General features: G+C 38.1%; 1 long non-coding RNA gene across 1 annotated transcript in view; it reads right to left on the reverse strand.

Annotated features, from left to right (window-relative positions):
• Positions 1-21,858, reverse strand: part of LOC125099702 (uncharacterized) — a 268,859-nt gene that overhangs the window by 210,688 nt on the left and 36,313 nt on the right. The window lies entirely within an intron of this gene.

The following is a 21,858-nucleotide window of genomic DNA, read 5'->3' on the forward strand; positions in this document are numbered from 1 at the left end:
GAAAAGATTCGGGTATGGGTGTGAATAGTTAATATCACTTATTATATGAAAGTAACCAAGCAAAAGTCTTACTTTCTGAGTCTTGAGAAAATATTAATTGTAGAACTTCTGCATTACAAAGGAACTTAAAGATAAAATAAGCCAATATCATTCATTCAGTACATAAATACCTTTTTACTCACTCTTCTTGCGATTTAAAAATAAATTGCTCTAACAAAATCAAGATAGAATTCTTAATTGAATGACAGTAGCATGAATAATTCAAAAGAAGCAAGGAATTTTAGAACAAATGCATTGACGCATTTACAAAGCTAGCAAAACCTTGTCTGTTGTCTGTAACATTTCTCAGGTTAAATTGGAGAAAACCCACTTATTGGTAGAATGAACATTTAGCACTTTCATCTCAGATAATGAACTGGTTAAAGAATTTGGTGGCAGGTTATTAAATAATTTACATTCACCAGCAGAATACAGCAGTACAGTGGCAAAAATCCATCTGACTTGAATGTGATGCATTTGCTAACAGAGCAATCGTGTAATTGAAAAGCGAGTCTAGAAATGAGCAGGTTAGCACTGTGCCTTTTTCAGCATTTTGATGGATGCAGCATAGTTTTTAAGAAAACACCCCAAAACATGACTTCTCTACAGCTGTTTCTCTAAGAGCAGGTGATTAAACATGACAATGTTTTTAAATGTAATGGATGTATAAGATTTGAGATTTACCAACTGAAAGCATGTAATTTTCAAATACATCTGGAAATTACAGAAACAACCCTAGACGGTGTCAGTTCAAAAAGGCATACTTTTGAACAATGTTTTGTCTGCACATTTGGGTTTCCTGCCTGTCTAACTTTCCTTTCTTTTCTTCATTTCCGAGCATCACCAAGATTTTTAACTTACTGCGGAGTATTCACAGTTGCTGAACTTATCATTTCAAACTAAGCATGACTCAGAATGCCCTCAATTTTTTGCCCTGCAGCCTTTGGTTACCTAAAGTTTACCTATTCTCTGACGTCCCTTAGCAGTTAGCTAAAATCAAAAAACTAGGATCTTCCATTCTGACAATTTTCCTCAGGAAAGTGAAGACAGCTGTTGGCTAGTCAGGCTGAAGCACTTGGCTTTTGAATATAAATGAAGTGCTTCTAAAATTACAGCTCTTTCTTTCCTTATCTGTATTCATTCAGCAGCTGATGCAACTGTACTTCATCTTCCAAATTATTTGGCATTTTATTTTGTCTGCAGAATTGTAAAGTCAATATAAATCAGCCGAGAATTTTTAAAAGTGGCAATAAAAGTCCTGAGACAAATGCGATGAATTAAAGGCTTCTGATGCATGATTTGGATTCAGTTTAGCTTTTAGGTAATTGCTCTTATTTGAAAGTCAAAGGCACATCGGTGGGAGCTGATACTTTCATTTGGGTGAAGTCTGTAGTAATCTGAAACCACAAATGTGAACTGCATTTACTATACAACATAAACGTCAACACCTCCAGAGACAAAGGATGAGGGCTCCAGATAACAAACCAAGAGAAATTTTGTGGAGGATGGACAGATCGCTCTGATTCCTTGGGCCCCCAGGATTCTGCATTCCCTTGAGATGCCTCAGTGCCTGGTGGGCAGCTGGTGGAGAAAAGGTCAGAATGAGCTGTGCCATTAATCAGTAGTATAGAGGCATGGTGGGTGACTAGGGGGTTGGGGAGGGGGAGACACTTGATAGTGGAAATGAGAAGAGCTGTGGATTCTGAGAAGATAAATTAATGCGTTCTGAACGAGAAAAATAACACTGGGGACTATGGGGACGGCTAATGTCTAAACTTTGAATTACTATGAAATCTGGCTCACCCTTGGAATGGTTTTATTTCTATAATTTCTGATAATCTGAATAAATTAAAGGCCCCTGTACTTCCAAGTTTCTTCTCCAAAAGTTTTAAGTATCGATAAATTCAGCGGATATAGTAGTAGAGTCTGCAAATATATGTATTTTATATATATTTATATACATTATATATATATTCTTTTAGTAATGAATTGCAGACTTGTTCATTATTCAATTTACTCCAAGTAATTAGTGGTTCTGTATTTAAATTCTCAAGTATGAAATAATCATACACAATCCACTCATTTCAGAGAGATGAAATGGATAGTTAGCATTTCTTTGAGCATTAATAAAAATCTACTTCAAATTCCCATGATAATTGTCCCACATGTGCTACTATTTCTTTTTATTTTTTTTTTAAGATTTTATTTATTTGACAGACAGAGATCACAAGTCGGCAGAGAGGCAGACAGAGAGAGAGGAGAAAGCAGGCTCCTTGCTGAGCAGAGAGCCTGATGTGGGGCTCTATCCCAGGACCCTGGGATCATGACCCGAGCCAAAGGCAGAGGCTTTAACCCACTGAGCCACCCAGGTGCCCCAAGTGCTACTATTTCTGTTTTATGGTGTTTTAAAGCAAAAACCAGGGAAATATATTGATTATATTAAGTAGATATTTTTAAATGTTTGTTTAAAAATATAAATACAGCATATTGTAATTTATTAATTTTTTGATTTAAGTAAACACATAATGTTACGATGGTTTCATGTTCACACACAGTAATTCAACTTTTCTGTATGCTATGCTATGCTCCCCACAAATATAGCTGCCATCTGTCACCATGCAATAATATTCCAATGCCATTAACTCTAGTCCCTATGCTGTACCTTTCATCCTTGTGACTTATTCATTCTGTAAGTGGAAGCTAGCCCATTTTAATTGACAATTGGTTAATCTAATTCATTTAAGGGAATTAATCAAATTCATTTATAATGCTAAGATATTGGCAGAAATGCCCCACTGATAATGCTGGCTTTTTTTTTTAAGATTTTATTTATTTATTTGACAGAGATCACAAGTAGGCAGAGAGGCAGGCAGAGAGAGAGAGAGGAGGGAGCAGGCTCCCCGCAGAGCAGAGAGCCCGATGTGGGGCTCCATCCCAGGACCCTGGGATCATGACCTGAGCGGAAGGCAGAGGCTTTAACCCACTGAGCCACCCAGGCACCCCTGATAATGCTGTTTTTATCCTGGCCAGTGTTTGGTATAATAAGTGAAGTACAATCATAATTAGAAGATGGAGGAGCACCTGGGTGGCTCAGTGGGTTAAGCCTCTGCCTTCAGCTCAGGTCATGATCAGGGTCCTGGGATTGAGCCCTGCATCCGGATCTCTGCTAAGCAGGGAGCCTGCTTCCCCCTCTCTCTGCCTGCGTCTCTGCCTACTTGTGATCTCTCTCTATGTCAAATAAATAAATAAAACCTTTAAACAAAAGTTAAAAGATGGAGAAGAGGAGATGTTTGCTGATACAATTATCATATCTTGAGAAAGTGTTTATAAAATTTAAGGGGGAAAAAAAACTCTGAGATTTAGCTGCCCAGATACAAACTACACTTAAAGAAATATGGCTATTCTGGGACTTCTTCAAGCAACAAAAATTAGGATCAGTTTTGCTATTACTGTAGGAATTGCAGAAAGTTGTCAATAACTTCATTTTTTTCTTCTTTTTTTTTTAAAGATTTTTATTTATTTGATAGAGATATCACAAGTAGGTTGAGAGGTAGGCAGAGAAGAGGGGAAGCAGGCTCCCAGCTGTGCAGAAAGCCCGATGCAGGGCTCGATCCCAGGACCCCGAGATCATGACCTGAGCTGAAGGCAGAGGATTTAACCCACTGAGCCACCCAGGTGCCCCAATAACTTCATTTTTTTAAGTGACAATTACTTCATTTTTACTTTTATTTTTTTTTTTGAAGATTTAAAAAATTTGTTTATTTGAGAGAGAGAGCACAAGTATGGAGAGGGGCAAAGAGAGAGGGAGAAGCAGACTCCCTTTCGAGAAGGGAGCCCAAGTGGGACTGGATCCCAGGACCCTGAGATCATGACCTGAGCTGAAGGCAGATGCTTAATCAACTGATCCACCCAGGTGCCCCACTTCATTTTTTCAAAGTGAAAGATGGCCAACATTCAAGAATTTGCATAGACCACTATAAGGAAGTACATGTTTTCTGAGATTTGTTTCTTTTCTCATGTCCGAGAGAATTAAGAATTGCTTAGGCTTATTTGTCCCAAGGGCATAGATGACAACTAAATACAGTAATGTTTGCCCTATGGTTTTCAGACTTGATTAAAGTGACTGGTGGAATAAATGTGTGTTGTGGTTGATAGACTTTTAAATTTAATGAAGAACAGCATAATTACAGCCAATCTTATGTGATGCTCTAAACAAATATTTACAGTTTACAGTGAGGATAACTTTGTCCTATTTATGACCTGTAACATGGCTTAGAGATTATAGCTTAACTGGATCCTTTGATATAATTAAATCTATATTTAGCTTTCTACTTAAAAATTGCATGACAAAATAAAATTGCAAGCCAGTGGGCCCGGGCTATTTTTTGTTTGTGTGTTTGTTTGTTTTAGTTTTCCTAAGAATTACTTATGTCTAAAGTCAAATACAATTTTTTTCCAAGTAATGCCAGTTACAGACAAGAATAAAAAAATACTGTACTTTTGGGGGCGCCTGGGTGGCTCAGTGGGTTAGGCTGCTGCCTTCGGCTCAGGTCATGATCTCAGAGTCCTGGGATGGAGCCCCCCATCGGGCTCTCTGCTCGGCAGGGAGCCTGCTTCCTCCTCTCTCTCTGCCTGCCTCTCTGCCTGCTTGTGATCTCTCTGTCAAATAAATAAATAAATTAAATATATATATACTGTACTTTTTATTCTCAAAAAAGGTCTTCTAGAATTTTAAATAGAGGCAACATTCAGGGGACTCAGAGAAGTCTATATCAGAAAGACACTTGGAGAAACCACACTTACAAAATGGAGCTGTTTATCCTATATCAAATACAAGCAGAATTAAAATCTTTTACTTAGATTTGTTTACTCTATCACCTTTACTATCTTTAAGTTCTTCTTTAAATTTTTCCTTATAGCACAAGTGGTAACTTCCAAAAAAGATTTTTTTTTTGTTTTTTTTTTTTTGTTTTTTTTTTAAAGATTTTATTTATTTATTTGACAGACAGAGATCACAAGTAGGCAGAGAGGCAGGCAGAGAGAGAGAGAGAGAGAGAGAAGATGAAGCAGGCTCCCTGCGGAGCAGACAGCCCGATGTGGGGCCCGATCCCAGGACCCTGGGATCATGACCTGGGCCGAAGGCAGAGGCTTTAACCCACTGAGCCACCGAGGCGCCCCTCCAAAAAAGAGTTTATGTCAGTTCACAAAGAAATGTTTTGTACTGTTAAGGGTGGCTTATTGTTGTTTCTATTGAAATTGGGTTTGTTGGTGAAGGCTCAGCCCTTGTCACTCTGATTACAGATGGAAGTGTAGTTCTCTCTCAGGGTGCTTTATTTCGATTGCACCTCATGACAAAGAACTCACCTTACTGTCTACTCCCACTATCACTTTACCCAAAGAGAGGCAGGTGGGTGGTGAGGTGAGGGGTAACAGTGGTTTATTTCTCTTTCACATCAAAGTCCAGAAATGGTCATAGATAACTGCTACTTACATCCCATTGTCCAGAACTAAGGGACAGGAGGGAAGAAAGGAGATGCACCCTTGATTTGGGACAACCATGTGTCCAGATGAATATGAATACTTTATTAATAGGCATTAAGTGAAAAGTGAATCTGGAGGAATGACTGGCAGTCTCTTTCGTACTCCACACCACATATTTTAACACGAATTAACCATCAAATCTGTTGTGCTTAGGATCTCTCATAGGAATTTATTTAATCCTAGTTGGACCCTCACCCAAACTAACATAATTCGTAGTTTTCAGTTCCAATATTTCTGTACTTCATGCAGAGAAAAAAATAAATTGGACTCAAGGATGGTCAAAGGAAAAAAATAATATCTGTAAGCATCAGGTTACCTAGAGATTACAATAAGACATGCTCATGGTAGAAAATTACTACATAAATAGATTTCACTATAGGGAAATCTCTTTTTAAACTAAGTTGTTTATTTATTAAGTACTTGGCTCTGGTCTTTTTTTTTTTTTTTCTAGTGACTCGCTGCAGGTTCTCAAAATACTATGAAGTGTTATATTAAAGGGCGAGGACGGTTAAAAAACTTAGCTTTGTTTGGGAATTCTAAAGCATGGCCAATTTATTACCATGCCAGAACATTTCAAGGTGCTTCACAAAAGATGCACAATTACTTACCAATTGTATTGCAATCTGTGGTCCCAAGATAAGATTGAAAGCAAAAGGAAACAAATGAGTCATTACAACTATTGGTTTCTATTTTTGATAAGATTATAAAGGAATGGCCTGCCCTCAGTCTTAGCTGCTTCCTATGTGAATATGCACGAAGAATGTAGGTGTGGTAAATAAAACAGAAGAAGCTATTTTAATACATTTTCATAACATCTTGCACATACTTTTAAACTGAGTTCATTGGATACAATCTGACCATCAAAAAATTACATTACATTAAAAACTAAAAGAAAAACTGAAGACAGATCTTTCTATTTTCACTAAAATAAGCTCCTGATTTGGAGTCTTCTACATTCCTTGATACTTGTGTTCTACATTGTATGATTTAAATGATCTATAGTGAAATTTTTAATATTTAAATGTTTTTCAAAAAAAAATGTTTTTCTTTTCCTTTTTAGTCAGTATTACTGGGTATACAATACTAATACTTCCAGGTTTCTGGGCTTTGTGTAAGAGTTGGGGGACAATCAGATAAAGATTTTTTTTTTTCTTCTAAATTATATGATTTTCTGACTTACTATAGCCTCAAACAGAGAGTCACTCTCTGTTACCTTCCCTCTGATGGGCTCACAGCTTCATCGCTGATGTCTTGGCTTTCCTGGGCTTTGTATCCTATTGACTTAACTCTGTGTCTTTGGTAAGCAACACAAAAACCTGAAGGAATGCCTTGAAAAGATGACTAATGGAACAGTAAACACAAATCTGGGATTTCCAGCGAGGATATCCTATGGTGAATTTATTTTTATTTCAAACTAGGGATCTCTAGCAAATAATTCTGACAGTGAAGTTTAATAGAAATCACAATACTGTCCTGCTGAATTCTTATACCCAGGCTCAGTGCTTTTCTTTAGTGGTAATAACTATATCAATAGCTAACATTTATTGAGCATTTACTATGCATAGACACTGTTGTATGCACAGTATGCATACTTGAATTAAATCCTCACAACAATCTATAGGATAGGAATCATTTTCTTTCCCGTTTTGCTATTAAAGTAATGAGACTGCAGAATTTGCTTAAATAGCTAAAACGTGGCAGATGGGAGACATCCACAGGGCAATCTTATTCTAGAGTCTATGCTCTTGCTCCCCACATGAATTCATTTTCTTCTCTTGTTCACAACCTAGTCATAGCTGCAAGAGATATTCCTCTTAAAAACAAAATAAAAGACATCTTGGAAGACTTTATAAGTGTTGTGGCTCTATTTGCATAATACTGGGTTGCTGCTTCCTTCTCAGATAACTACTCTCTCTACTCTCCTTCCATGCATAAGTCTACAGTCAAAGCACTAATTCCACCCTATCTTTCAGACCACAGTTTATTGATCCAGGAGTGCAAACCTGACTCAAGATGACTCACAGGGACCTCTTCCAGCATATATAGAGTTGACTGAGGTTCCTGTTTTAGCTTGGCTGTCTTCTTCAGTAGTGAACATATAAACTTAGAAGCTAATAGCAGTGGCCATTTTCTACCATAGTGAAGGAAAGGATGGAGGGAGGAAGCTGGGTGGGGGTTGTGAAGGGAGCAAGGGAGGAAGGAAGGAATTAAAATAGTGTGTGGCGAAAAAAAAATAAATAAATAAAGCAAAGTTTACAGAAAACCAAAGTCAACTTCCTGGGTTTACGCTAATAGACAGATTGTAAAACAGGCCACAGTTCTTCATTCCCCTTCTGTACTCTACTCTCTTCACAACATGACTTTGCAGCTCTTCCCATCAAAAGCTGGAGACTAGTATATCACCTTTTGAATCTGGACTGAACTTATGACTTGGTAAAAGTGACAGACTGCCAGTGTCAAGCTTAGATCACAAGAAGCCTCACATGTTTACACTTTCTCCCATTGACCCCATCCATGCTTGGCTACTGAAAGGATAAGGACCATAGCTATGTTGCTCCATCCAAGGCCACCCGAACAAGCCAGCCCCCAAATGACATACCAGCTGACCAAAGAGATATGAAGCAACCTAACTGAGATCATCCAGACCTCATTCAAATGAAAAGAACTACCAATCAACCCATACACTTACGAAGAATAATGAATGGTTATTACTACAAACCACAAATTCTTGGGTTGTTATGATACACCACTAAGTCTTGGTTGGCTATGCAGCATTAGCTATTATAGTTTCCCGCAGCACTTCTATCCACAGTTCTGGGGGTCTGGATATACCCTGGCACCAAGGTTCCAAGGCTTGCAATTGAAGTCTTACAATAAATTTTCCAATTTGTCTTACATTTTCTCAGTTGAGTTTCTGTTATTTGCAACCAAAACCATCTTCAGTAAGTAAGGTCTCCTTGGATTTGAGGATAGCAGATACAACATCATACCCTTACACATAGTCCCATAAGACGTAACTAGATCTGTGATGGTGCAGCTCAAGGATACTGGGTTACAGACCTAGGGGTCTGCTAATCAGCTTCTAGTCAAGAAAAACAGAAGCCAAATGAAAGATTCCAAAACATTTAATTCACAGAGCTGATATAAAAGTAATGGAAGAGAGAAAATAGGGAAGGAGGGGAGGTATAGGATGAAAACCAAGAAGAGTGACACCCAAGGAATAGAATCTGCCAAAATTCCTGGGCTGGGGTTCACAGGCCTATACCTGTGAACAAATACTGTCATTGCTCCCTGAGATGGTGTCAGAAATGGGAAGCCATAGATAAATCCCTTTCCCTGATTTCCTGACTTCTAGTATCCTGCCAGTGCTTCCCATTAGCAGCCCTGACTAGGACCCCACTGGCAAGGGGCGCCAGGAAATGTAACCTGCAGACTTGCAGCTCTCTAGAATATTGAAAGAACAAAGAAGAGCAGCAGCAGCAGAACTGAAAGCAAACAGACAGATGACCAGTTCAAGGCAGGTAGCAATAATCTTTAAGAGAAATGTCTTGGAATGTTGGTAAAGAATTCTCACAGTCGGGGTGCCTGGGTGGCTGTGGGTTAAGCCTCTGCTTTCGGGTCAGGTCATGGTCCCAGGGCCCTGGGATTGAGCCCTGCACTGGGCTCTCTGCTCAGCTGGAGCCTGCTACCCTCTCTGTCTCTGCCTGCCTCTCTGCCTACTGGTGATCTCTCTGTGTGTCAAACCAATAAATTAAAAATAATAATAATAAATAAATAAATCTTTATTTAAAAAAAAGAATTCTCACAATCAAAATAAGGTAAAAAGAAGCTGAGCTACCTCCATTCACGAATGTGCAGAAATGGCCAGGGAGTAGATTACTAGTGCTTGGTGTTGAACACCAGTGGGTCTATTCCTACATGTGCCCTGCACAATGTCCCTGGGACTCTGACAGAACTTTACATCAGGGGAAGAGAAATCTGAAAAGAGATGGACATTGAATTTTCCCACCACCTGGTAAAAAAGAAATCAAGAAGATTAAATTTTATTTGGAGAAATTAAAGAATGTGACATTACTTACAACCAGAGCATTCAAGTGAGACTCCTACGGACTACAGAATGGTGGAATTCCGAGAAGCTTCAACACTTAATACAGCACAGGATTCATAAGGAAACGAGGGATGCAATGACACTCCCAAGGACTGCACATTTCTCACAGAGCCAGGTGCACTGAATTCTGAACTTCCCACTGGACCATGCAGCCACCACAAACTAATAGAACATTAGCAATAGAGGAGCACCTCGGTGGACTCAGTCAGGTAAGCAGCGGACTTGACTTTGGCCCAGGTCATGATTTTGGGGTCATGGAGTTCTGCCTTAGGCTCCCCCCTCAGAAGGAAGTCTGCTTGAGATTCTCTGTCCCTCTCCTGCTGCCCCTCCCCTCCCACCCATGTTCCCTTTCTCGATCTCAAATTAATAAATAAATAAACCTTGAAAAAAAAAAAAAAGAAAAGAAATAGATATACCATGAGCTCTACTCAAAATGCTTCAGTGTGTTTGTGGCCAGATTGCTACTTTTGATTTGATGTTGGTAGTTTTTTTTTAATTATGTAACCAATATATGAATATATTCTCATTGCACTGACTTAAAAGTATACATCTGCCTAAAGCATGAAAATGGAGTTTCCCTTTGCCACCTCCATGCATAGTTAAGACCCTCCTCAGAGAATGAGGGTAGGAGCCGAGACTACTAATGAAACAAGAACCTTAAACTTGTACCGTTATTGAAAGTTGGCCAACTGAAACCTGGATGGAAAAGATAAAAGGCTATAAAACTGTCAAAGGCGTGACCTGGTTTTTAGTGTTTGTTTTGCAGTATTCAATGAACTTTTAGGCAGATTGTTTCTTTGATCTGAAAATCCTAAATAGGCCATTTAATTATGTGAGAATTCAGCTGATCCCTCATCTGAGTAGAAGAAGTTTGAGATGCTGAGCCCCCAAAACTTGAGTGTCCTAGTACAAAAAGATTCACTCAGGAGGCTGTCTCTATAGTGCTTCGTGTGTGACAGGTGTTATTCTGTTTGAGAGAAATGATTTGTCTTATACATTTGGCTTGAGATCTTGCTGTCCTAAAAATACCACTTGTTCTTATATATAAGTGTGTACATTTGTTTTCAGGCTTGCTGACAGAAAATAGGGAGCTGTGGTCTGAGAAGCTGAAGAAGCAATTTTCTTTAGAAAATTTTAGATTTAGAAAATTAGAAATTTTAGAATTAATTTTAGGAAATTAGCACATGTCAGTGCTGCTTTGAGACCCATGAGATAGTTCGCAGGTTTCTGAGCACTGTGAGATGGAAGATCCCTTTACGAAGGCAAGTGGCACCATTAGCTGTGGTAAGGGCAAGGCTCCTTTAGGGGCCATTATGACAGTGAATAAGGACCCAGAGAGAAAAGTGGTGGTGGACATCTCCTAGAGATCAGAGCAAGCCGAATACACAATAATGAGAAATGATCAGATTATTCAATATTAATACAATCCCAGTTTTTAATCACACTTATTAAAGCTTGAAATATGCCAATTATCATTCATGTAAATATATACCCTCTAAAATTTTGTTTTTTGAAAGGATATACACTGAAATTTAACACAGGCTATCTCTGGATAACAGGATTAAAATGCTTACGAATTCTTTTTTTGTACTTTTGCTATTGTACATTTTCTATTTTTTCAGCAATATATGTGTATTAATTGCATAGTTTTTTAATACTTAAAAATTACACCAAAGGAGGAAAACAAAAGAATATATACTACATTTCAGTTAAGATGAACACCTGCTTTGTTCTTTGTTTATGTGATAGTTTTTTGAAAAGCACATCTTTTACTTTCTGGAATATCATTAAATAAAATATAATTTCCATTCATTAGTGACTGATTAGTTATCTAGAGCGCCGCATTTGGGTGTGTCCTGGTAGTTTGGTAAACATAGCCTTTTATATAGTCACTTGAGGTTTGGCCGTTTATCTAGTCCTAGGGGAAAATGACAGGACTCTGACTGGCAAATAGTTCTTCAGGCCACTGAAGTTACTTGTTTGGTCCTGTTTGCTACACAGTTAACACACCTGCAAGTTCCAGAGTTCCACAGAGTACTTAGAGAAAGAATAAACAAGATATCTGTGTCTTCCTGTTTGCTCTGGCAGAAGAACATGTATCTGTGAAGTCTTAAAGATGGACCTTCTTATTTAAATACATGTAGGGTGACTTAGATATTGTCAGGCTCTAAAAATGTTTTTTTAAAAAGATATTTTGTTGGGGCGCCTGGGTGGCTCAGTGGGTTAAGCCGCTGCCTTCGGCTCAGGTCATGATCTCGGAGTCCTGGGATCGAGTCCCGCATCGGGCTCTCTGCTCAGCAGGGAGCCTGCTTCCTCCTGTCTCTCTGCCTGCCTCTCTGCCTGCTTGTGATCTCTCTCTGTCAAATAAATAAATAAAATCTTTTAAAAAAAATAAAAAAAATAAAAAGATATTTTATTTATTTGAGAGAGAAAGAGAGAGAGCATAAAGAGGGGGAGGAGCAGAGGGAGAGCGAGAAGCAGGCTTCCCACTGAGCAGGGAGCCTGAAGCGTGGCCTGATCCCAGGACCCAGGGGTCATGACCTGAGTTGAAGGCCAACACTTAACTGACTGAGCCGCTAGGCACCCCTAAAAATGTAGTTTAGAAATAGGGAACTTTACACTTTACATGAGTGAAATGAGTGAGTTATAGGATGTGTGAAATATACCTTAATACAGCTGTTTTTAAAAAGAGGAGGCTAGGGGCACCTGGGTGGCTCCGTTGGTTAAGTGTTTGACTCTTGATTTAGGCTCAGGTCATGAGCTCCAGGTTATAGGATTGAGCCCCCCATCAGGCTCCACATTGAGCACTGAGATGGGACTTGCTTAAGAGTCTCTCGCTCTCCTTCTGCCCCTACTCTCCTCCCCACCCCAGGCCAGTTCACGCATGTGCATTCTCGCTCTCACTCACTCATTCACAAAAAATTAGAAAAATTAAAATAAAGGAGGCTAGAACACAGAGGTGACATACTGAAACAATAAAGAAAACACAATTCCCTGAACTCAATAATTATTTGTTAAAAGAATGAATGAATGAATGACAGCCTAAATAAAGAGATGTATTTAATCAATCTATTTTTAAAATAAGCATAATATCTATAATTTAGGATAGAGAACATTGATAAAAATGCCAGAAACTGCTAAACCCCAAGCCCTAAACTTTAGGAACATTTTAAGGAAGTCTCCATGCAAACTATAAAATTACAATTGATTCGTGACATTATTTCCAGTGCAAAGAAAAAAAATATAGAAGGGAATCAGAGTTCTAGAAATGTAAATATACATCAAATTAGAAAGTCAATTTTTATGATCTGAGAATGACATATGTGGTAGCCAGCCTCCAAGACAATGCCCAGTGATGCTTACCTCCTGGTACCCATGCCTTACATACCCCACCCCCAAGAGCCGTGCCCTCCTGGTATAAAGTTCTGTGTGCCACAGCTGATGGCAGAAGTGATGGATTGCCAGTTCTGAGGCTAAGTCATACAAGACAATGTTGCTTCTACAAACCTTGCCCACCAATTCTGTCTCTCAGATAATGTGCTCCAGGGCAAATAAGCTGCCATGTCATGAAGCCCAGGTAGTGAGGCCTCCTGCTAAGAGCCACAAAGTGAGTTTAGAAGCAGATCCCCCATTTAGGTCAAGCCTTCAGAGGACTGCATCCTCAGCAGATAGCTTAACTGTAACTCCATAAGAGGCCCCAAGCCAGCCTGCTAAGCTCCTTCTGGGTTCCTGACTCTCAGACATTGTGAGCAATAATAAATGTTTGTTGTTTTAAGCTACTAAATTTGGGGGTAATTTGTTATGCAGCAGTAAATAACCAGCACAGTAGAGACTAAGACAACTGAAGAAAATGTAGAGAGCCCAGACTTATGTAACACTATAGACTTTTCTAGAAAATAGAACTGATGGAATTCTATTATACTTAGTTTGCCTTGGGCCTTTCATCCCATTAATTCCTCCCTCTCCCAAAGTTTTCAGCACATTCAACTGGAAGATTTCACTCTCTTGTAGAAGTATATTTCTAGTTGCATGATGAAAGTCCAGAGAAAATTTAGATTTACTTTAAGTTGGTTGTGATTTTTCTCTAAAAATGTTAATGTTCTATTCTTAAATACTAGATGTACTTTTCTTAGAATAACCATAAAACGCATTATGTGAGAAGTATGATTTTATATATGTTAATTCTAGAAAAGAACAGTTAACAAATTTTAAAACTCTCTTCCATGATAGAATTTTCTTATTCTCATGGTGAATCAACAATGGATGGCATTCCAGTTCAATCAGAGAGTGCTCACAGAGGATGGTATCTCCTTTGTAGATACATAGCTCAAACACATGTGAAGGTGCTGTTGCCCACTGTCAGATGAAATGAATTTGGTCTTAGAAAAATCTATTCTTATTAAAGAAAGAAAAAAAAGAATTTCCTTTCCTTTACTGGTTTAACAGTGCCAATTTGCTGCAGTAAGTGTCTCTCAATAAAAATAAGTGTACTGAGTAATAAGAATATAATGGTATTCATGGATGGCCTCCACAGACTTTCTTGATCACACCATCCTTCACATGGCTGTGGCTATAGAGTGACTCCTGGCAACCACGTTCATCAAATGCCATCCCTTGGCCTCAGCTGAAGTGGTCACGGTGAGCATCTGCTAAACCTGGAAATCTGGAATGGAGAATGGGGTGAGGCCACAAGAAAGGATTGGGAATGATTTCATTTTTCTCAGGACGGCTGGACCTGTGATGTATAAACTTGGTTGCTATGAGTGGCCATGCTTTTGTAGTATGTATGTAGTATGAAGCAGAAGGAGACTTTGGAGTGCAAAGGAGGTAATGAATCACAAATCTAGAGAATCGTATACATAGGAGTCCAAAGAATGTTTCTAACAACTTTCTTGTCCTTGAGATCCTCAAGATACCCCCATGTACTTCTAATATAGTCCTTTTTTCTTGTTAAACTCAAATGGGTTTCTTGAAAATAAGAGTTCTAACACAGAAATTACTTAATGATATATTCTGAGGATTAATTGAGGAAATCAGGAAAGATTTAACTGAGCAGTTATTGATAACAACATTAAAAACACTAAACATGGGCGCCTGGGTGGCTCAGTGGGTTAAGCCGCTGCCTTCGGCTCAGGTCATGATCTCAGGGTCCTGGGATCGAGCCCCGCATCGGGCTCTCTGCTCAGCAGGAAGCCTGCTTCCCTCTCTCTCTCTCTCTGCCTGCCTCTCCATCTACTTGTGATCTCTCTCTGTCAAATAAATAAATAAAAAATCTTTAAAAAAAAAAAACACTAAACATTTAACAGAAACAGATTAGTACATCTATAATATACCCAACACAAATTGCATTATATGGTATTATTAGGGTAGGACTACATGTTTAGGATACATGTTAATGAAAAAAAACAAGTTTGGAAAGGTTATGTTCTATATGATCACATTTTTGTTTTTAACTGTTCATATATAGGCATACAAAATTATGGCTTCATATAAACAACAATGTCAATAGTGGTTCTCTCTAAATGGTGGGATTGTAAAAAATTTTTTTATTATCCTTCTTTCTTAAAAAAAAAAAAAAACAACCACATTATCAGTAAGGAACTTGTACTTCTTGTACCTTAGGAACAAATAAAGTTTCATGCCAAGAATAAAATTAAAATAATAATGTAGTTATTTGTCAGTCTGCAAGTTAAGTAAGTAAAACTAAAAGCTGTAGAAGTGGACCCCTGGGTGGCTCAGTTGGTTAAGCATCTGCTTTCAGGTAAGGCCATGGTCCCAGAGTCCTGGGATGGAACCCCACACTGGGCTCCCTGCTCAGCGGGGAGCTTGCTTCTCCCTCTGCCCCTCCCCTGCTTCTACTAGTGTGCTGCTTGCTCTCTCTCTCTCTCTCAATTAAATAAATAAAATCTTTGAAAAAAATAATATTTGTCAAAATTAAAAGAGAGAGAGAAAAGTGAGCAGTGGCTTAATATCAATTAAAACCAGATAATACAAGGATCATGAAAAGAGGAAACAATAAACAATGAAACAAATCCTCCAGCAAATGAATTATAGTTTGACTCAGTTAAACTGTATAGAAAAACAACAGGCTTATAACAACTAATTGGATAAACAATATGGGGTTGTAAGGCTCAGTTATGCTCTATGGGCAATTAGCCTCTGTCTCAAATTCACCCGTTCAGTAAATGTTGGATCCAAAGTGTTAAGTTCAACAGATAACAAACATATCCTGGAGGGCTGATGTATGCTAAACTAAGCACACTACCATTAACTGTTACTTATATTTAAAGCAGATGGTTGGGAAGGATCAAAAAGAAAATATTCAATGAAAAAGAGAAAATGATCAGATTGCATATGAAAAACATTTTTGCAGAGACAGATTATCTAAACCATGACTCACTCAAATATAAAACGTTAAAATCAAACTCTCTCTCTAAATACCTGCTTGGCATCTCACCCCTTCTAACCTGTGTTCTACCAGAGAACTTTAATCACAAGATGGGGTTGGCAGTATTTCAGAAATGCTTCTCAACAGCACAAAAACCTTTTTTTGGAAACTAGGATTAGCTTAACACAAATATGGGTATGTAACAGTAGGCACTGAGTTATGCCATATTTATTCAAGTGGAATTCTTCCAATATTTTCTGGAAGAGAAGTACTTTTCAATAATGCCATTCTGTAGACCAACATCTTAGAGAAAGTGCTTAGCGTATTCATCTTTTTTTTTTCTAAATGAGTATTCTTGAGAATAAAAAGGCATCAAAATGTGAGAGTAAGATAAATCTCAGAATTTCTATGTGATTAATTAATGATTTCAATAGTGTTTATTTAGAAATAAAATAAGCTCAGGATTGTTTTTTTTAATAGGGAAATTATCTCCACTACCTTTTTTCCATTCTTTACATCCTGGAAACTTAGTTCCCATTGCCACTCATTAAAGAGTCAACTATCTCCAGCAACGTTATCTGTACATTACTCCATCTATATGACTGTCCTCCTCATCTTTTTTACTATGTATTACTGTGTGTTATCTATTTCCATCTTAAACCTCTTCAGTTTATCTATTTCCATCTTAAACCTCTTCAGTCTGGTCTCTGATTTGATGGTGGAATTGAAATGTACGTTCTCTCCACTCACCCACCATTACACATAACACTTAACTCTTCTATTTCCTAAATGCCAGGTAGCTGCCAATTCTTTTTCTTGTTAGCTCCTGAAATCTGGTAATTACCAGAAATTCAGTCTATTGCCCATTGGTCACCTCTTCATAAAGTCTTCTTTTAGAGAACTCATTCACTCACAAGATTTCAACTCTCACTTGATTCCTAAAACTTAGCTCCCATTGCCTGCTGACCAATGCCCTTAAGTTATGGCCTATCTAGACTAGAATCCATCATCCTGCCCAACAAACTGACTATTCTTATTCTTCATTGCTTTATTAATAAGTTCTATCAATTCTTTCACAGAGCTTCTGATATCCAACTCTCAATTGCTCTTTGCAATTATCTTTCTTCAATTATGGTCTTATTATCATATTGATGTCTCCCTGTCTCTTGTCTAACAGTGGGTGTCTCAAAAGAAGAGCTAAGATATAGGCTTGCATATCACTGGAAAGTGCTCCCAAGAAGCATGATTGAAAGCCTGGGGGAGTGGGACAAAGAAGCAAGGCCATTCAGTTCAAAGATAACTTACTGAATTGGCCACCACTATGGATAGCTGGTATCAGTTTTTACCAGGATGTTCTAATGACCTTGTGAAATGCATCTCTGAAAATCCACATGGGAGAGAAAAGGAGGAAATATTTACTTATGAGCTCCTGTCCCTCACTGATTAAAAATTACTCTACTGGCAAAAACTCCCCTGCACTTTCTGACTACACATGCATAAGTACATGCAGTTCTGCTGGACTTCACTAAAGCATTAGAGAAGCTCTGGGAAAGAAGTGGTAGGTAACTATTTCAAGCTTATGTGAGTTTTGTCCAGTTGTACCTATAAGACATAGCACAGAAAGAACTGAGTAACTTACAAAAGGAATATGATGTATGGTATGACTTCATTTGCTATGTATGTCTCTTACCAATGGGAGTAATATAGTCATTGGGAGTCTAAATGTCTCAGTGGCATAAACCTATTTAGTAGAGAATTCTACCCACAACTACTATCACCTTTCCATCTCCACCCCCAATAATGATGCAAAAACATTCCCCACCCACTATTTTTAAACCTTGTATTTTGAACTATTTTCTGATGCTGCTGCTATATTCCCATTATATTATATTCCCAATATATTCCCATTATATTCCCAATATATTATATTCCCATTATTCTGGTTTTCCTTAAGACTATGGCACATCTGTGTAGGAAGTAGGAAGTTTGACCAGTGTGCTGTGCAGTCCCTTGCTAAAGAAATAAAGAAAGTGAGTGAATTCTCTAAAGTTGGAACACTGGACTCATTAGCTCTCACAGTCCAGCCAACTAACCTAAACTTTTAGACTGTGTGTTGAAATCGTTTACCCTTGGATCCAGGTCAAATCATTCAAGTAACTTAAAGTTGGTTTTCATCACATTTATTTATCTTTATGTCCTACAACTAAGACATTTTTTACATTCCCTTTTCTAATCTATTTCATCAAGATGGGTTAGAAGAATTTGGCCAGTTGTGTATTCAGTTAAGTTATCATGACCCTCAAACTATGTATACGTCCAACACATCAATGGTGTTTGTTTATAGAGTGTTCTAAAAATGAGAGGAGATAAAATAAATTCACCTTTTTTATCTTTTGGGTACAATATAACATCCAAAGAATTTTTCAAGCTCTTTATTTTCTGGTCAGTGGTTTTCAAAAGTTGAAGATAAAGTTAGCAGAATAACTCCTCTGGCAGAAATCTGGGAGTTCTTTTGACCCAAAATAAATGTCCTTAATGTTCTTAAATGAGAAAAGTTTGAGAATTTGAAAAATGTACTTTTTCACTTAACAAATATTCTTTTGAGCACACTATTGTGAAAAAGTACTATAAGATCTTGTTCATCACTTTAAAAGCTGGTGTTTATTTTTCTGATTATAAAATACTACTCTTTCAAAACAAATAAACAAAAATTCAGAAATAAAAAGTACCTGCAATCACTCAGTTATTCAACGATAAACATTCTTAACCTCTGATGGATGTTTCTGTTGCTTCTTTGGTGGTGTCCTCTCAAAAACACTTTCACAGAAACAAATCAAAGGTTAAAAAAATTCAAGAGTCTCTACTCACATAGACTCTGCATTTTCTAGGTACTGGATTATGTCTTACTCTTCATGGTACCCACCCCAAGAACTGACACATACTAAGCAGAAATAAAAGTGTTCAGGGGGACAGTTCCTGAGTCTCATCAAAATCTATGCCAAAACAAAATATATTAATAAGCGCTATTCTTCACAATGCCTGCTGTTAAGGAGACATCTAGAATGTTCAGTCACATTAACTCTTTCTGATCATGAAATTATATTCACCAACTTTAAATAAAGTTTCTCTATGTTCACCACAATATGATAAACTTTGGCACTAAATTAAGAGTGGAATTTGTTGGTAGAGGCAAAAAAAAGTCTATACTTCTGTGGTTATTGAAAATCAGGAACCTGGTATCATTTGGAGCACATATGGTGATGGTGTCAAATTACTGTGGGGTTGTTGTTGTTGTTGTTTCTGGTGTCAGATTCTTTTTTTTTTTTTTAAGATTTTATTTATTTACTTGACAGACAGAGATCACAAGTAGGCTGAGAGGCAGGCAGAGAGAGGAAGGGAAGCAGGCTCCCCGCTGAGCAGAGAACCTGATGCGGGGCTCGATCCCAGGACCCTGGGATCATGACCTGAGCTGAAGGCAGAGGCTTCAACCCACTGAGCCACTCAGGTGCCCCTGGTGTCAGATTTTAACACTCATTCATCTCAGCTCAACCAGAGTAAGGTGAAGATTTATTTATCATATCAGTGGCTCATTTTTCACATATGATAAAAAGTGACTAAAGTGTAAAATTATCATTTTAATATTTCTACCAGAAGGTTCAAGTAATTGAAAAACAAACACAAGGGAAAATGAAGTGAGAACAAAGCCCATCATTTTCCTTTGTTTGGAAATTACATGGTACATTCCTTCAGAAAAAATGATTTCTAGCAGTTATTTGTGTGCTGGATGTGAACAATTAGACTGTTTTAATATAGAATATTTTCCCTCTAAAATTTAGTATTAAAAGGGACATGCTAGCATTGCCTGGCTAGCTCAGTTGGTAGAGCAAGTGACTTGAACTCGGGGTTGTAAGTTTAAGCCCCATATTGGGAATAGAGATAACTTAAAAATAAAATCTTTTAGAAGAAGAAGAAGGAGGAGGAGGAGGAGGTGGAGGAAGAGAAAAATTAGTAGTAGTACTGGTAGTAGTAGTAGTAGTTTAGTAGTAGTAGTAGTATGGGAAGAAGAAGGAGGAGGACATGCTAGTCAATTCATGGGAAAGAGTACCTTTCCACTTCTCCATTTTTGCACCTTCAGGACATAAAACAAATATTTCCCATCTCCTGAAAAGGGTGGAAGTGGGTCCCATGTTTGTATAACTAAGTTCTTTTTGCCCTTAGCGAAATGAAACTAGTTTTTATGTTGATTTTGGCTATTGTTTTAATATGTAATCAAGCTTTACCATGAAAGAAAAGAATGGAACCTTTGGGTTGAGAAATAAAGAAGTAATAGATCTGATATGGAGGCCTAAATGGCAATAGGTAGCGGTACCAGTTATTGAAATGGGGGAGGTAGAGAAGCAGATTTGAGGGAGCTGGAGAGTCAGGAATTCTGTGTGGCTACTTGATGTCTCTGATGACAGAATTCAACCCTGGTCCTGTGTCCCTGGCACTACTTTGTTTGGCTGAACTTCTGCCTTAGTCTTGGTTCTCATTCTGCTCTGGTACCCCACAAGAAGTAAAAATCCTGCTTAGCAGTGCCCAGCCTCTTTACTGGGGCTTGGCATCACCTCCACCTAGAATGGCAGGTCAGCAGGGATGACGATCATATAGAGACAGGCTATCAAGGTGTTACTTCTGGTCTGTCTTCCAAAGCCAAATAGCTGCTTTTTCTAGAATCCATGTTGAGCAGCTTTTATATGGAACCCTCTATACTAAAATGATGGATCATCAGTCTTTTAGAAGTCAGGCTCCGGGGTGCCTGGGTGGTTCAATCATTTAAGTGTCTGCCTTTGGCTCAGGTCATGATCCCAGGGTTCTGGGATCGAGTCCCACATTGGGCTCCCTGCTCAGTGGGGAGTCTGCTTCTCCCTCTTCCTCTGCCCCTCCCCCCTGCTAGTGCACTTGTGGGCACTCTCTCTCTCTAAAATAAAATAAAATAATAGAAGTGAGACCTCTTCCTGATCTGTCCGTCTTGTAAACATTCAGTTTTGTTCCTATGAGTTCTAAGACGGCCAGTTGTTCAGGTAAGAAGACTAATTTTCAGACTTTTCATCTGTTAGCTGAAGAAAATAAGATGCTATGGGATACAGAGACAATAATATAATTAAAAATAATCATCAAGATCTTTAAGATCCCATCAGGGAGAAGAAAATATATGTTTTTGCCTCAGTCACTAATTAGTGGTAGTTTTCAATAAGAGGCACCTCAGTTTTAAATAACATATCTGAAAACTGAACAAATGCCACTTTTTAAAAATAAGCCTCAAAATGATGAAGTATGGAGATAGAGTTATCGAGTTATTTGAATTACACAGTCAACCACTGGAGTAATTCAGGCTAATTGACTCCATAACCCCTCCATTATCTTGGCAATTTAGAAAAATGAGTAGTTCCTATCCTGAATTACCCAAGAAACTATGGTTGTAGACCTGAGGCATTATCTTTTTATCATAAATGATGTTCTGATTTGGGTTGGCAATATTTTAAGTGACATTTTAGGGTTCAATTTCTTTCTTGGGGGATAGAGAAAAACCCAAGAAAGAGGTCTTCTACAACCCCATGTCTTATAACAAATGCCAGGCACACATTCCCCATCCACAAAGCCCAAGACAAAAGCTGATGTCCATTCTGACATTTCATATTCCCATTCTAATTCTCAAATATGAAAAGTCTTAACTAAATGAAAATAACTGGTTTTAAAACAACATACTGGTTTGTTTAATGAATATATTGAAAAATTTGTT

Source organism: Lutra lutra, chromosome 5 (genome assembly GCF_902655055.1).
Source record: "Lutra lutra chromosome 5, mLutLut1.2, whole genome shotgun sequence".
Lineage (NCBI taxonomy): Eukaryota > Metazoa > Chordata > Mammalia > Carnivora > Mustelidae > Lutra > Lutra lutra.